Below are 10,437 nucleotides of genomic sequence, written 5' to 3'. Positions count from 1 at the left end.
TATTCGACCGATATTCATAAATTCACTATAAGCACAAAGACTTCTGTTTTTAACTTTCAATAGCTTCCACATAAACTGACCCTGTAACCCAAAACCAACGTAGAATTGTGCTGCTGCAAGGGACTAATCAGACACACCTAAATTGTAATGGGTTTTCTGCACCACTTATTTTGTATTAATAGAATTATAAAAACATTTTATTAATAGCTTCAACACAAAATGATCCTGTGATCCAAAACAAACTGAGGTGTGTCTGACTAGTTTTAAAATTCAGGTAATAAATGATAAATGAATCCTTGATAAAAAATATCAATTTAGGAATGGGTGGCGGTTTTCGTAACATGAAAAGAATGCGTGATTTATTTGTGAGTTACATCGACCTGATCGACCTGACACTTGCTCAAGGAATTGGGCTGCAAGTTTTGGATATCACGGCATGCGCCGAGCACTTCCTGACGCTCCTGTATTTGGAACACGGAACACCTCACTCACCACTGTTGTCTTGCCCCAGCCACCTTTCCTGTTGATCACAGTGACCGATCATCTCTGTAGCGCGTGCCTGGTCCGGGTCCAGCTCCACTTCTTCAGACTGATCATCTGGATTGGACACCTCATTGCTCTGGCTGGACTCTTGTATTGCGGAGGAGGGATCAGGCTCTTCATTGTGACCTTTAGTCTGGATACATTTCCCCTCCAGGCCTTACTGTGACATTCTTGTTTCTGCTGGTCTGACCATGTTGTCCCCACAAGCTCCACTTGTGCCGCTGACCTGTCCCTCCTGTGCTAAATTGCCCTTCCCTCTGGTTCTGGCCATCAGCCTTTTCATCTGAGCTTCATACAGCACTTTGGAAACATCCAGCTGGATCTGCCAGCCGCCAGGCTGATAAAGCGTCTGCAGACATTCAGCGATGTCAGTTCCACAGTGATGAATGTTCCACAGCACCAACTTGTCTTGTTCCCCCAAAACCACACGCTGTCCCTGTAGGAATTTTACAGTCAGTTCATTTAGCTGCTTCCCCAAATCCTGGACCAGGACAGCGAGCTCTACATTGACATTTCTCAAGTCGAAGTCAAAGTAAACCTTACTGTCATTTCCGCTCTATACTGTACAGCATATAGAGATATGACATGATGAGGCTCCGCTTACATTAATGCAGAAAACAAATAGATATAATGGAATAAGAAAATAAATAAACTGGAAGTTTTACTGATGCAGCTCTTGTGGAAGAGGTCCTGTAGCAGAGGGTGAGATGTTCCTTGGCAGCCACGCGGAGATACAGTTAGATATACACGGTGAGGATGTGTGGAGGCAGGTTGGCCGCAAAAGTGCAGACACCGTTGGGCTTTTTTGCCGATGGAGGTGGTGCTGGTGGTCCAGGTGAGGTTGTGTAAGATGTGAACTCCCAGGTACTGATTACAGTTTCTACCATGGAACAGTGGACGCTGAGTGGTGTGTGGGTGGGTGGGTTAGTCTTCCTGAGACTGACAAGAAATCCAGTGTCCAGTTGCAGAGGGAGGTGCTCAGTCCCATCTTGCTGAGTTTCTCAAACAGTTTTGGGGCAATGATGAGTTGGAGCCCATAGGTCTCTTTAAGGAGGGTCTTTATTTCTTTGTTTTTTACTACTTTAATTTAAATGCAATTATCTTCATTTTTGCTCATCATCTAACAGTCCTTTGTCTACATAGTGAAAGACAACAGACATTTAAAGATAATTTTTTTTTTCTTATTTAGATGTTATGTCTTCCACAAACAAGAGACAAGGAAAGCACCAGGTCCAAACTGCATCTCCTCTTCCTCCTTCAAAACCTTCTGGATCCAGGTTTCGCACATGGACTGTCCTCAGGGATGAGTCCTCTCCCCACAGCGCTCCAGGACCGGCTCCAGAACTACTGAAATTGGTCAGAGGGACATAAAATCAACATTCCAAGTGATTAGGGAGTAGCCTCATGTAATGCAAGTAAACAGGAAGTGTTTTTTAAATTGCGTATTAAACACTAGCAAACAGCCACTCTGAAAACAGACTCCACAGGGAGTTGAACCCCGCCCTGATCATGAAGGTCAGGTGTGCCACCACCGGAGCCTTTTTTTTTGGCTTTTTTTGCTACTACTATTAATTATTTAAGTATTTAAGTATGAGGCGCCCCCTAGAACATATTTCAACAAAATAGATGTTTGTATGTGCGAAGTTTGCATGTAGAAGCGTCAGGAATATATGGCGTATGTGCGAGGTTTGTATGTAGATGCGTGAGGAATATATGGTGTATGTGTGAGGTTTGTATGTAGATGTAAGAGGAAAGATAGTGTATGTGCGAGGTTTTCTTGATAAATGACAGAGGGGGCGCCTCATATACAGGCAATGTACAGGTTAAATTAATTCCAAATTGTGTCCAATTCATCTCCAATTGGCCTAGTTGTTTTGTGGGGGAAACCGGAGAACCCGGAGAAAACCCACGCTGGCACGGGGAGATACAGGCAATTCTCCACACAGAAGGAAATTTCCTTGCTGCGAGACAAGGTGCTAACCACAATGTCACCGTGTCGCCCGTTACTAAATACTTACCTTAATACTTACCTGTACTAGTGATCACTATTGGTACTGCTAGTATTACTAATAGTGGTACTAGTAAGGTGGAAGGAGGAAGCACATCTCCGTAGCCAGGTCCCAGATGCCAGGAATGGAGTTCAGCTCCTCGATGACGTCTTCTGGAAGACCAATCTCCTGACTGGCTTCCCGATTGGGTCCCTGTGGACTGTCTGCTGCTGGACTGTCCTCCATCTGGTTTTGAAGTGCAGTTCTTCGCGCCACCTCTCTGTAGTAGGGCTCCTGAAGATGGTGGCGTACCCGAAGAATCCAGCGCTCCTCTTCGCTCTCAGATGTGCTGGTGGAGGGCTGATGAGCGCCGGTGATGGAGGTGACTGGAACCACACTGGGCAGAGGCATGGCAGGACCATCCTGTTGCCTGCTGCATGGAGGCAGGAAGCCCATCTCCACAGCCAGGTCCTGGATGCCAGGAATGGAGCTCAGCTCCATTACAGCGTCCTCAGGAAGTCTGATCTCCTGATTAGCTTCCTGATTGGGTGCCTGTGGAGCATCCCGCACCTGCCGCATACATGGCCTGCTCCACGGCAGAGCTGGAGGGGAGTTAGTGACCCTCACACATGCCAACGGTATACCTGAGTAGTACAGTGACATGAATACATTGAGATTTTTTATTTTGTTTTAATTTACTGACTGTGATACCTTCAAATGGACCATATATGTTTATACTGGATTTACAGTGGGCTACACCTCTGGGTTTTTAATTTTTCTTTTTATTGATCTTGAGTGATCAAAAACTCACAACAAACCTCTCAGAAATTAGAATCAGAAATCAGTAGAATACTGAAAACACAGTATTATTTCTTAATGTCTTACCAGTGTGACCTGCTACCCTTGGGAGGATCTTGCGCAGTGGCCTCCTGGTGACTGTTGGCTCCTTGGGCTTCTTCCGAGGCCGGCCCATCCTTCTCTTAAAGAAATCTCTCTCTCCGTCTCCTGAAAAGAAAGCTTTACAGGTAATAAATGATGCTAAGCTAAATTATGCTAAGCTAAGCAGAAAATACAAACTAAATTAGTTATCAAGTCTAAACAGTAAAATAATTAATAATAGCAGTAAAACAGAAAAAGTAGTTAGCCTTTAAAAAGGCTTTTGGGTTAAAAGTTCAATTTTTCTTCTGAAGAAAGCACAGAAGTAGAGAAAAAACAAGAGTCCAGAAAATGTCACTTTCTGTCACTTTTTGTGTCGCTTAGCAACAGGCTGTTATAAACATACCTTCATATGTAACAGCACTGAGCAGCCAATCAAGAGCCACAAATTTAAACAAACAATTCTTTAAACCTAACTTTTTCATAATTGCACCGTTGCCTATCAGAACTGAAAATCAAGATTTTTTGGTGTAAATACATGTTTAATATATTTGTGAGTGTAATTATTTTTAAATTAATAAAGTAATTATTTTTTCCAAAACTTAAACAAGCCTTTAGCAACTCGATTTTATTCATTTTAATTATTTTTAGAGGTTGCATAGATTCATTCTTGAAATATCATATTTCAATTATCTACTTTTTAGTGTTTAATAGAGGAAAAGTACATCTTTAGGAATTTTTCATTGCAATGATTTCTTCTGTCCACTAGATGGCAGTAAAGATCCCCTCTCTTTCACTCATTTACAAGGTCAGGTTTTCCCACCGCATCGAGACTGGAGGCAGCAGTCACTGATGGCACTGCAGGACCCTCGTTTTGTTTCCTTTGTCTGTATTGAAGCCTCATGATGCACACATGACCCTGACGTGGGTGTCACTTTAATCCGGGTTCATATTTCACCACTTTTATTTGTATATTTATTTCAGAAGCTGTTTCTCTTAGACTGCTGCAATGGGAAATGGGTGCGGTGCGGTGCGGTGCAAGATTACACCAAGGTCCCCCGGATTTTTTAGTCTTTCCTTTTTCTGATGTCTTCAAACCTGGTGCTGAGGTTCCACACTTAAGTAAGAGACATGCTGAACTGGCCAATATTTTCATGGATTTATTCAAGACACAGACACACATCCTCTTAAATAATGCTGCCAGATGATTTGGGGGAGAATTTATTAAATAGATTTAAGTTCTGTATAATAGGCCAGTTGCAGCAGTTTGAACTACAATTCCAGTAGTTTTGCTCTCAACCCGTGGAAATAGGCAGGATGATCTTCTCAGCCTCTTCTCTTTCACTATTGAACCACTAGCACAGGCCATAAGAGCGGATGCACTAGAATTCCTGGTATTCAGATTAGTGAAAGGATGCCCAAGATATCATTGTATAGTGGACGACATATTGTTTGTTTCTGTCCCAACCACGAATATTTATCCCTCATTTTACTGAAATCATTTTATTATTTAGTGAGTTCTCTTGATATAAAATCAACCTGACAAAATCAGAGGCTATGCTCTTAAGTCTAGTGACATCCATTCCTGACACATGTAGAAGAAAATTTTCACCACACAAGGAAGGAAGGTGTGGACCGCGGAAGAAGTTTTCCAGATGAGTTTATTGAAAAAAGATTTTATTGAAAAAGATCCACCCCCAGACTGGTGGATGCCAAGTGTGTTTTCAACTTGAACCCCAACATGGCACTTAGTTCATTTGAGGCCTCATTAACAAAATGTCGCTTGAAATAATGACCCACCAAGGGATAATTTCATTGATTAAAGCCTTTGCTACTGCCCCACCCGTGGCAACGCTTTGCAGGAAAACACCTCCACCCATGTTACACAGCACAGCACATGGTGACACAATGAAATGTGTCCTCTGCTTTGAACCATCACACTTAGTGAGCAATGGGCAGCCATGAAAGGCATCCTGGGAGCAGTGTGTGGGGACGGTGCTTTGCTCAGTTGCACATCAGTGTCACCTTGGCGGTTCAGGATTTGAACTTGCAGCCTTATGATTACGGGGCCTGTAACTCTGCTCAGTTAATCACGAGACACAAGCAATTCCCTTTTTAACAGGCATTTTGTGCATCTTCAGTATGTCCTGAGAACTAAGATAAATAGACAAAATTTAAATCAGCAAACATAAAGAAAAATTATAAACACAAAAATCCGTACATTATAACAGTGATTAGCACGCTGCTATTCGCTAATGCACTGTTACGTCCTGGTCTAGGTCAGGAACGTGAACAATTAGAAAGAGGGGGGGAAACGCCACTAACGTCATCTTGCTGAGTTTCTCAAACAGTTTTGGGGGGATGATGGTTTTTGATTGCTGAACTGGAGCCCATCGGTCTCTTTAAGGAAGGTCTTTTATTTCTTATTTTTAACTACTTTAATTTAATGCAATTATCTTCAATTTTTGCCTCATCATCTAACAGTTGTTTGTCCACATAGTGAAAGACAACAGACATTTAAAGATTTCATTTTTTAATTTTTCATTATTTAGATGTTATGTCTTCCACAAACAGGACACAAGGAAAGCACCAGGTCCAGACTGCATCTCCTCTTCCACCTTCAAAACCTTTGCTGGCCATCAGGATCCAGGTTTCGCACATGGACTGTCCTCAGGGATGAGTCCTCTCCCCCACAAGCCGCTCCAGGATTGTCTCCAGAACTACTGAAACGAGTCAGAGGGACATAAAATCAACATTCCAAGTGGAAGAAACATTAGTTACCATTAACGGCTGGTTTTAATAGACCACCAACCTGCTTGGGCGAGTGAAGTTTAATGTTCACCGTAAAAGAATTTCACAGATACAGGAGACAGTATGAATCGTTTTTGAACGTAAATCATGCTGGATTAGGGAGTTAGCCTCATGTAATGCAAGTAAACAGGAAGTGTTTTTAAATTGCGTATATAAACACTAGCAAACAGCCACTCTGAAAAACAGACTCCACAGGGAGTTGAAACCCCGCCCTGATCATGAAGGTCAGGTGTGCCACCACCGGAGCCTTTTTTTTTTTGGCTTTTTTTGCTACCACTGTTAATTATTTAAGTATTTAAGTTAAGTATGAGGCGCCCCCTAGACCATATTTCAAGAAAATAGATGTTTGTATGTGCGAAGTTTGCATGTAGAAGCGTCAGGAATATATGGCGTATGTGCGAGGTTTGTATGTAGACGTAAGAGGAAAGGTAGTGTATGTGCGAGGTTTTCTTTGATAAATGACAGAGGGGGCGCCTCATATACAGGCAATTTACAGGTTAGGATGAATTCCAAATCGTGTCCAATTCATCTCCAATTGACCTAGTGTTTTGTGGGGGGAAACCGGAGAACCCGGAGAAAACCCACGCTGGCACGGGGAGATACAGGCCAATTCTCCACACAGAAGGAAATTTCCTTGCTGCGAGACAAGGTGCTAACCACAATGTCACCGTGTCGCCCGTTACTAAATACTTACCTTAATACTTACCTGTACTAGTGATCACTATTGGTACTGCTAGTATTACTAATAGTGGTACTAGTAAGGTGAAGGAAGGAAGCACATCTCCGTAGCCAGGTCCCAGATGCCAGGAATGGAGTTCAGCTCCTCGATGACGTCTTCGGGAAGACCAATCTCCTGGGATTCCTGTGGACTGTCTGCTGCCGGGTCGCTGTTCATCATTTCTTCCTCCATCTGGTTCTGAAGTGCAGCTATTCGCGCCACCTCTCTGTAGTAGGGCTCCTGAAGATGGTGGCGTACCCGAAGAATCCAGCGCTCCTCTTCGCTCTCAGATGTGCTGGTGGAAGGCTGATGAGCGCCGGTGACGGAGGTGACTGGAACCACGCTGGGCAGAGGCATGGCAGGACCATCCTGTTGCCTGCTGCATGGAGGCAGGAAGCCCATCTCCACAGCCAGGTCCTGGATGCCAGGAATGGAGCTCAGCTCCATTACAGCGTCCTCAGGAAGTCTGATCTCCTGATTAGCTTCCTGATTGGGTGCCTGTGGAGCATCTTGCACCTGCCGCATACATGGCCTGCTCCACGGCAGAGCTGGAAGGGAGTTGGTGACCCTCACACATGCCCACGGTATACCTGAGTAGTACAGTGACATGAATACATTGAGATTTTTTTTTTTATTTACTAACTTTGATACCTTCAAATTGACCATGTATGTTTATATTGGATTTACAGTGGGCTACACCTCTGGGTTTTTAATTTTTAAAATTTTTTTTAATCTTTTTATTGATCTTGAGTGATCAAAAACTCACAACAAACTTTTTAGAAATTAGAATCAGAAATCAGTAGAATACTGAAAACACAGTATTATTTCTTAATGTCTTACCAGTGTGACCTGCTACTCTTGGGAGGATCTTGCGCAGTGGCCTCCTGGTGACTGTTGGCTCCTTGGGCTTCTTCCGAGGCCGGCCCATCCTTCTCTTAAAGAAATCTCTCTCTCGTCTCCTGAAAAGAAAGCTTTACAGGTAATAAATGATGCTAAGCTAAATTATGCTAAGCTAATCTCTCAACCAGAAACTACAAACTAAATTAGTTATAAAGTCTAAAAAGTAAAATAATTAATAATAGCAGTAAAACAGTAAAATAGTTAGCCTTTAAAAAGGCTTTTGTGGTGAAAAGTTATATTTTCTTCTTAAGAAAGCACAGAAGTACAGAAAAGCAAGAGTCTAGAAAATGTCACTTTCTGTCACTTTCTGTGTCGCTTAGCAACAGTCTGTTATAAACATACCTTCATATGTAACAGCACTGAGCAGCCAATCAGGAGCCACATATTTAAACAAACATTTCTTTAAACCTAAACTATTTCACAATTGCACCTTTGCCTATCAGAACTGAAAATAAGATTTTTGGTCTAAATACATGTTTGATATATTTGTGATTGTAATTATTATGAAATTAATAAAAGTAATTATTTTTTCCAAAAACTTAAACAAGCCTTTAGCAACTCAATTTTATTCATTTTAATTATTTTTAGAGGTTGCATAGATTCATTCTTGAAATATCATATTTCAATTATCTACTTTTTAGTGTTTAATAGAGGAAAAGTACATCTTCAGGAATTTTTCATTGCAATGATTTCTTATGTCCACTAGATGGCAGTAAAGATCCCCCTCTCTTTCACTCATTTACAAGGTCAGGTTTTCCCACCGCATCGAGACTGGAGCAGCAGTCACTGATGCCACTGCAGGACCCTCATTTTGTTTTCTTTTGTCTGTATTGAAGCCTCATGATACACACATGACCCTGACGTGGTGTCACTTTAATCCGGGTTTATATTTTACCATTTTTAATTTGCATATTTATTTCAGAAGCTGTTCCTCTTAGAGACCTGCTTCTATGGGAAATGGGTGTGGTGCGGTGATGTGCTGTGCAAGATTTACACCAAGTCCACCGGATTTTCAGTCTTTCCTTTTTCTGATGTCACACTGGTCCTGAGGTTCTCAACTTGAGTAAGAGACATGCTGAACTGGCCAATATTTTCATAGATTTATTCAAGACACAGACACACATCCTCTTAAATAACACTGCCAGATCAGAAAAATGGACATGGGTGTAAATATACAACATACAAGACAATGATAAATAATTAAAACTTGGAATGCTAAATTTTGTGTTTTTAATGTCTACACCGTCTTTCTTTTTTTTTTTTTGTCTCTTTCTGCTTGCTTATCTTTCCTGTATTATTGGCAATGTCATGTCATGTGATCATGCTCCCCTGTAGTTGATTAATTCATTCTCTGAAGAGAGGATGATAAATTTATCTCATACTTTAATTTGAAATTTAGGATTCTATTAATTCGTCATCGATTGATAATCCCATGATCCTTTGGGAGACCTGTAAGGCTTTTTCCTGGGGTCTGGACATTTCCTATTTGGCGGTGACACGTCCGCGAGCTGACGGGGGAAGGAAGCGCAGAGGCGGAATATACTGCGATTTATTAAACACAAAGGAAAACGGCGCGAGGGCCTAAAACAGTGAAAACTAAGGGGGAGAACAAAAACAAACCGCGGGGTGTGGCGATTGCGGAACTGAAAACAACCTAATAATACGTTGCACGGTCCACATAAAATGTCACAGCCCCGAATGGCTGCTCAGAAGCGCCTTATAACCGCCCTGGTGTCATGCAGATTGGTGGCAGGTGAGTCTCCAGCTTCACCTAATCGTGACAAGCGGCCAGAAAGCACAAACAATGAACAATACAAGACCCTGACAGCCAAATTACAGAAGGAACATATAACAGCCACAACCCTAATTTTATTTAAGGAATTGAAAGACACTTGTGATGCTTTGAACACACTCTTCATTCAGAACTCAGAGCACAATTTAGATTTGCTAGGCAGAAGTTATATGAGTCTGGGAATAAACCAGGTCCATATCTGTAGAAGAAGGGCAGATTCTCAAAATATTACTTCTATCACTAATTCAGATGGCTAAGTTCCACTCTAATGGAGAGCTTTATTTTTACCAAGGCATTTAAAATTTAAAATTACCAAGGTCACTGAGGCCCAAAAACTGACTGAATGCCCACATTGAATGCCAGGTCTTCAGGCAGGACCCCGGGGCAGGATGGATTTTGGTGCGAGATTTATAAAGGTTTAATACTGTCCTCTTGGAACCCCTGTGGCCATTATGAATCAATCATTTGAAAGTGGAATCTTACACCCAACCCTCAGGGAGGCAAATATATCTCTTAAGAAAAGAGATCTATTTGAAAAGGCCTAATAGCTCTCTTATTTAAGAAAAGGCCAATAGCTCTCCTAAATACAGATCAGAAGCTGCTCTCAAATACTAGCTATTTGGATGGAGAAAGTGCTACCCCACAAGATCAGATGGATTTATTAAAAATTCAAATTTATTTTATTTATTTTCAGTTTCTACGATAAAAGAGGAGGACTTCTAAATATTCTTCAGGTCTCACAGAGTTACAGGGACCTGGCCTTGGTTTGGTTTTTTCCCTTGATGTAGAGAAGGCATTTGACCGAGTTG

At 41.8% G+C, this 10,437-nt stretch overlaps 1 long non-coding RNA gene across 3 annotated transcripts; it reads left to right on the top strand.

The window, feature by feature from the left end:
• Positions 1 to 1,899: 1,899 nt before the first annotated feature.
• LOC114772235 (uncharacterized) lies at positions 1,900 to 6,052 on the top strand. Of its 3 annotated transcripts, none has more exons than XR_003743924.1 (3): positions 1,900 to 1,928; positions 3,420 to 3,556; positions 5,982 to 6,052. It is a non-coding gene; the product is annotated as an uncharacterized LOC114772235 (long non-coding RNA). The 3 variants fall into 3 exon arrangements; XR_003743925.1 differs by lacking the exon at positions 5,982 to 6,052 and adding an exon at positions 4,392 to 4,409; XR_003743923.1 differs by lacking the exon at positions 5,982 to 6,052 and adding an exon at positions 4,216 to 4,241.
• The last annotated feature ends 4,385 nt before the right edge of the window (positions 6,053 to 10,437 follow it).

This window comes from Denticeps clupeoides, unplaced genomic scaffold (assembly GCF_900700375.1).
Source record: "Denticeps clupeoides unplaced genomic scaffold, fDenClu1.1, whole genome shotgun sequence".
Lineage (NCBI taxonomy): Eukaryota > Metazoa > Chordata > Actinopteri > Clupeiformes > Denticipitidae > Denticeps > Denticeps clupeoides.
The sequence above is the reverse complement of the archived record's forward strand: the minus strand, read 5'-3'. Positions and strand labels throughout refer to the sequence as shown.